Here is a 7,556-nt window from a genome sequence, read left to right as displayed (position 1 = left end):
TCCATATATAGATGTAAGCAGAGAGGATGAGTCAGCTTATGTTTTGACTTGTGGCTTCTCTCTGTCAGTTCTTGCTTCCACTTGGAGGTTGAGAACCTCTTACTCATCACTAGTCGAATTCATTGAGGCAAGTGTCATTGAGGAAGATTCTGGAAGCTTCCATGGTCTTTCCACCTCGTTGAATGAACTTTCCATTTGTCATTTCCCACTCAGCGCACCCTGGTAGTGTTTCTACTTGCGTTGCAGTGCACCTAGCCAGTGTAATCTCTGCATTTCAGCGCAGACAGCTAGTGGAGCCTCTGAATTGATCCTGAATTGACTGTTTCTGAGTGGTTTTTGGTGGAGAACTTCTGGGAGAAGCTATCTTTGGTTGACCTTGTTCCTTTAGGGGTAGGAACAACTCATTTAGGGACTTTGGATCCCTTGGATTATGGACATTTCATGCTCAATGCTGTAAGGCACAAAAATGTCTATAACACGTGTTGCCACAACAGTGATGCTACAGAGCCAGATAAGTGTCTAAGGAACAATTCTTTAAATCTGTAATTGGGTGTGATGTAATCAGGGCATGAAAGGCAACTAAGGATCTTTCAATAAGCTGATATGGAGAAAAGTGGGAATATTACTTAGGAGCACTGAAGAATTCCTGCATAACATTCATATATATAGAATTGACACACACATGAGCAATTAAGAATTCATGTTCATTATCAGTTCTGAAGAAAACATTTCAACAACAGAGATTGAATACAGGGTGTATACAAACATATCCTGTACTATTATTTTTCTCTATTATTAGATTGGTGAAACAGGCATATGGTTCAAACAAACATAGGAATATAAAACATAGATTAAGAAAACTTATTGTTCCATTAGACAGCACAGGAATTCTGCAACAGCACGCAGAGCATCATTGAGACATCAAGCATCCAAGAAACACTGAGCTTTTCCAGCTTTTTGCATTAGATTATCTGAAAATATACAATACATTTTCCTTAGAGTGAAAATCACCAACCCCTAATACGTTGCCAGGGGAGGTATATATACAAAATTTACATCAGAAAATATCTAGCTAGTGAGTTAATGGCTCATTAATATTGTGCCAACTCCTGGAGCGTTGTAGCTGAGAAAATAAATGTTGTAGTAACTTCTTAGTGTATTAGCTATCCAAAATGGTCAAAGAATGTTGACTTTGTGACCGATGGAGTCGGCTGAAGCCGTGCTGCCCAAAATTTGCGCATTTCCTATGTTTTGGCTTGCTGTCGCTGTCTTTATGTTGAGTCACCCTTTTCGGCTACCTTGTATACTGCCCAGATTCTGCTTTTTGCCTTTTGCTGAGTTGAAGCTGACTAGGATTGATCAATTGAGATTACTGAGGCAAAATTTGCAGCATTGCCTGCCACCAATCCTCTTTGGGCAGCTGGTGTCTTCGAATTTTCACCAAGGTTTCATCTGCCTCTGTATACCTATAGAAATTTGGAGGAACCTCAAATAGGTGATTGATCTCATGTTCAATAAAAAACAGATTTTCAAGCTTATCATAGAGGCCCTGCCCTGTTGGAGGCCCTATTTCCTCAGAGGTACTGGCGGATGCAGTGATTTGATTTTCAATAAAATTTGTCATCCTGGTAGCATATTGCTCACGAGGGAGCAGTCTTCCTGTGCTGGTTAGTAGGCTGGGCAATCCCTTTTCTTGCAGTGCTCCCATTTTGAGCTTGTATTCATCCACCTCAGCCTGTATTTCATGGCATTTCCTCTCTACAGTTTGTACAAAATTCCTGAGAGTCAGCACCTTTTTAGCTGTAAGGACAGCATCTGTTCTGTTAACGATGTTGAGGGCTGCTAGCTCCTCCTTGGTCTGATTGTTGAGAAAATTTATCATTCTGTTGGCCTGTTCAGGCCTGTTCCCTAGTACTGTTCTAGCTTTCTGGATCTCAATTTGTGCTTGGCCAATCAATTCCATTTGTTCATGCACTGTCTTGATTGACTTCCATTGTCTAGTAAGGGAGTAGTCAATCCGGGCCCACAAAATTCTCTTTATTTCTGCCAGAGTATTTTCAAGTTTGAGCTCCTTTTCTAAGGCCTTTATTTTGTCTTTGAGGGCCTTAATTTCTCTAGACTGCTCTGCTACAATCATCTTTGACTTGTCATATTTGGCCTCTAGTTCTGCCAATTTTTCCTTGGCCTGCTTGATCTCGGTTGCCTGAAGTTCCAGCTCTTTGATAGCCTTTGTCAAATCATCCATGTTTAAGCTGGAGTCAGGAGTTGTTGTTGTTGTTGCTGCTTCTGTTGTTGCTGTAGTTGTTATAGGGGCTACTGCTGCCTCTGTAGTTGTGGCAGTGGTTGAGGTAGTTTGAGGAGGTTGGGAGGTTGATTCTCCCTGTTTGTCTTGCAGTGCCTCTTCTAGCTCCTTCTCTAGATCAATAACTTTTTGATTCAGCTGCATTATTAGATCAAGTTGCTCATCAGACTCCTTTTCCTTCTGCAACTCTGTTGTTTGGGGGTGCTCAGTGGGAAGCAATTTCAGTCTTTTCTTCAATGCAGCAATATCATCTTCCTTCTTTTTCATGAGGGCCCTCACACCCTTTGGGTCCTTAGGATCATGTCCTAGGTCCACGATGATGTCCTCCAGTGTTTTAATCCTGTTGTCCTTGGCCGTGGAGGACATTCTCTCAAAATCTAACTGAATTTTGGTGTTCTTCAGTGACTCTTTCAATTCATGGGCCATTGTGGCCCTGTCTACCAAGGTGGCATAGACCATTTCCCCTGTTTGTTTGTGCAGCTCTATCTGGTCCATGGGGTGAATGTCCTTTGCCATGACTTCCAGCTTTGTTTTTACAAAATCTGCAGCTGAGTGAGGCTGCGGTACCTTGGGTTTGAAGTGACTGAGGACTATTTTTTCCTCTTATATGTCATATACTGACATCAATCTCTCTTGCTTAGTTGGTGTTGCTTTGAGAAATTGCTTGTACACCTCTATTCTCAACAGCTCATTTTGTGCCTTTATCTCTTTGAAGGAAGCCTTGGTGCTTGAAGGCTTCTTGCTCTGCTGAGTTGAGGAGGACACCTCCATACCAAGCTGTAATCCCTGCTCTTGTTGAAAAGAGCTTGTAGCCGTTTGCTGACTGTCTCCTCCTTCTTTTCTTGGACTCTCAAGAACTTCTTCACTTATTTCTTCTATGACTGGGGAGTCAACCTTTTGCCTCTTGGCCTCAGGTTGCTGGGAGGATCCACTAGCAGGAGTGGACTCTTCTCTGTCTCGTTTCTTGCCCCTTTCCTCATGTGCAGGGGTCTGCAATGCAGGCACTACTGGTGGTTCTGTTTGTGGTGGAGGGGTTTGCTCTTGTTGCTGCCCAATTGAGGAGGCAGGCTTTTCTTTTACTATCTCTTCTTCAGCACCCATTATTCCTTTGCCCTTATCTATGCCTGATGCTGCTGTAGATGGCACCTGGGTGGCTGGTGCAGTTGTAGTAGTTGAGGTCCCTTCTCCAACCGGATGCGGCTGCTTGAAAACTACCTGCTGCACAGAATCTAAGTCAAGAGTTTTTTCCAAATCCTTGACATTTCTTTGCATTATTTCTTCTTCAGTTAGTTTCTCAATTAATGTGTCTTGCAACCATTCTTGTTGATTGGCATACTGCTCAATATGTGGAAATTTACAGTGCTCATAGCCTAGCAGCCTGTACTTGACCCTTCTAGCACAGATGAAGCCTTCGGGGTCATAAGGGACCCACCGGAAGCTTTTTGATAGCTTGTATTTATCTTTGAGGATTTGCTCAGCCTCTTGCCATCCCTCTTTTTTGTTCATGATGAAGGGGCCCAGGTGGTGCTTGAACTTGAGGTGGGCTTTCTTCTTGGCACTATGAAAGTGGGTGAGGTCAGAATGAATAAGTTGCCTATAGTACTCCAAGGCGAACAGTCTCATTGGTACATATTTTGGGAGCCTATATGGACAGAGCTCGCAGCCATAAATTCTGATGACTGTATGATCTTGGTATAGGTACCAATCACCTATTTTATAATTTTTGGACAGCTGCAGAGTTTTCTGGATTTCAAATGACAGTCTAGGAGGAGGGGTCCTCATCAATAGGCAAGAGACCGGGTAGACAAATTGGTCAATAAATTCACAGTATGAATATGGTGAATCCTGGACTTGGTGGAAAACTGATGACCAGAAGATGACAGACCTTCTTTCTCCCTTAGAATCCAGCTTCTTGATAGGGAATTGAAAGGCCTCGGATTGATAATACATGAACAAGTGGTAGATATATGATGAATATTTGAATATACCCTCCCTATCCACTTTGAAGAGTTGGTCATGTATTTTGTTGGCTATGAATTTAGCAAAGTTATACTTGTAGGCAGGAGGTTGGCCTGGGCTGTAAGCAGCTAATAACACCAGCACTGTCTCATCAACGTGCTCACTGGTTTTATAGCCCAACACATAGGAAATCATGTCAACCAGAAGTTTGCCTACATCAGTAAAATGGACATGTAAGAAAGGAGGAGGCCCTGTGGGCTGGCAGTCAGCTCTCATAAATATCTTGGTGATCTTCTCAATGTCAGCAGTGGAAAGCTTGGCACCTGTATCCAGCAGATAGTTCATGGAGAAGGGATACAACAGTTGAGTTTGCTTGAAGTTGAGCATCTGGTTGATGGACTCAGCATTGATGTGGAAGAGTATGCTCCCAGATGGAGACTTGACAGCTCTGTGATTTGGATCATAATTCTCAGCACATAAGCGGATGATTTCTGGAAAAATGTTAACATATGGGAGAAAGTAATGAGGCATATTGGATTCCCATATCCCATATGTGTCATTGTTGTTCAAATAGTTGTCCCTCAATTCCCGGAAGGTCTGCAAATGGTTCCTGTCACCCACAAGGTCTTGGATGAGGTAATCTCTGCCAGCAAGAGGCATGGCCTCAAGCTCTTTGTTAGGTGGATTCATGGGGGCAACACTGAGAGCTGTAGGTGCAGGTGCAGCCATTGTATAGTCCTCAAGTGTTATCTTTGAAACGCAGTTTCTGAATGTAACAATGTAAATGGAACAGCTTGTAAATCTTTTCAGAAGTCAGGTGGCAGACTCAATGTAGGTGATGCCAGATATATCTTCAAAAAGGAGTAGGTAGATTAAGCAGACTTGCCTCTGTTTTGCTCTGGTGAATTCACAGGGATTATGAATAATGAGGATGAATTGCAGAGGGAGGGCAGGACTATAAGTTGGTAAAATGCAGCTTTTCAATCATGTACCCGGAAAAAGGGAACAATGCCGGGCAATTGGAGGGTCAATTTGCAAATTAAGGCCGAGAATGGTTTTTCAACAGTGAATTTTGAACAAGGGGACAATGTAGGTTGTTTTGGTCCAGCATTAACTGAATGACAATCTTTAATTTAGGATTTACCAGGTATTTAGTGGAGAATTTTGCAGAAAAATGGCAAGAACACGGGCAAATGGGTATATTTTGGCAAATACCTGGATAAATAACGCCGAGAGCTGCAGGGTCGAGCAATGGATGAAGAATGCAGATGAATTGGTGAGCGGCGGCGTCCCAAACTTTGAATTCGCAGCATGAAGGCAATTTTTTGGAGTGTAGGAGTAAAACGGCTCTGTCTTCTTTCCAGTGAAAATGACATAAAATGGTTCAAATGTGCGTTTATAACAGCAAATTTGGCAAATATGGGCTTTTGGCGCTTTTCCGCCGATGACGTCAGCATGACGTCATGGCGGGCCCGGGTATGGATGATGACATGGGTGCTGAGGTCGAGGCCAGCGTGGCGGGACACGGTGGAGGGGCGTGGGGGCGACGAGATGATGTGGAGGGCGACTTGGCGTGGTAGCGGGGGCTCTGGGTATGACGTCATGATGATGTGGGAGTGACGCGACAGGGGAGGCGGGTTGCAGGAGGGCGGTTTCCGGTTTCCCCGCACCGCTATTGGGAGAAGGCGGTAAAGGGGAGGGGGGCTCCGAACAACCCTGGGGGCCGCCACGCGTCCAGCGTACGGGAGCAAAACCACCCGCTCCCCGGACGCTAAAGCACGGCAAGTTGAAAACTAACAATGACCGCCCACCTTTGGATCGGGGGCAGCAGGAGATCGGCGGCTAGCGGGCGCCCCGACCCAACGTGCAAGTTTGGGTGGGGACCGCCAGTCAATTAAATAATATTTAATATGCCGGGTCGACAAAACTTTGGTTATGGGGGTTTAATAGGTTTTAAACACATATAGGTTAATATGTCAGGGTTAATCAAACAGTTAACCTTAGGTTTGAGCGGGGGAAAGGGTTTGCATATGTATTTTTCGGAAAATGGGGTATGAGAGGGTTTAGTGTGGGCTATTAGCCTAACCAGGGGTTAGAGTAATTCCCAAGAAAGGGTTGACTATAGTCCCTGATGGACTAATGTCTCCCATATAAGTGCTAATTAGCTATAATGCTAAAGGGGGGGATATTTATACATTTTTTGGGTTGTTTGCATACAATGCTATAATAGTAGGGGGAGGGGTAGCACTTAGGGATTTATATAGTAAAATTAGAAATTAATATGAATTGGGGATGTGAGAGAGGGGTAAAGAGCTAAGTTTAATGAGTAAACTTAGTTTTAGAAGCAGATGGGAGTGAAGAAAGATTTTACACAAGAAATGTGGCTTCTTTTCAAAGAGAGAAGTCACTTCTGACATGAAATTTTTACAAATGAGAAATGTAAGGAGGACTGATCAGGCAGATCCTGCAGTGCTCAAGGGGATGTTAGTAAGAAACTTTTGAAGGGGATGAGGGAAGTTAGTGATGGTTTGGTAGTTTTGCCAAATAGGCCATTGCTCTTGCCTTTCTCCTCTTTGTGAGATCAGGTGTGATTTTTCCCATGTCATATGCTTAGATCTTGCTTTCTGCAACCTTCAAATGCCTACCCTACCTAGTATGCCTAACATTTTTTCTTCCTTTGGATGGGTGCACTTAGCCTTGCAAACCCTGACAATTCTCTTTTCTTTTTGCTGCCCTCCTATCTAAGTCTACCCTTATGACTTCCAAGGGCCCAGATTAAGCAGTTGGGCACCTTCCTTTCTCTATCCACCTAGTCATCTGTCAAGCTTGAACTATTTGAGCAGGTACTTCCTCTCTAGTCTAAAACATGCAAATTGAAACATGGTATGGCCCAGTTTGAGCTGTTGGACCACCCATCAAAGTAGCAGTGGCAATTTGGACTAGCCACTTTCATGGTCTTTATTTGGGGTTCATTTCATTTATTTTTTCTTTGACCAGTTCATTTTCTTGCCTTTTGATTATTCTTTTAAGGCATACCCTCTTTACATTTTTTAACTGTCTGTTTCTTTCACAAAAATGGAACCTTAGTACCATAGAAGATGAACATTTTTTGGCCCTTCCACTGTCAATCATGAGAAATGAAAACCTATTGGTATAGGAGGCTAACAGCTTCCTTGTTCTTTCTCGACGTAGATGGGGACTCTGGGTGTCTGCTGACCCTTATCCTCTTCTTCAGCCTTCTGTCGCCAATTGATTTATCAATCAACTTCTTGCTGATCCTCATTGTTTAGGACTG

This window comes from Pinus tabuliformis, chromosome 1_2, assembly GCF_031772625.1.
Source record: "Pinus tabuliformis cultivar Carrire ecotype Pingquan chromosome 1_2, CPIR1, whole genome shotgun sequence".
NCBI classification, from domain to species: Eukaryota; Viridiplantae; Streptophyta; class Pinopsida; order Pinales; family Pinaceae; genus Pinus; species Pinus tabuliformis.
This window is presented reverse-complemented; position numbering follows the sequence as displayed.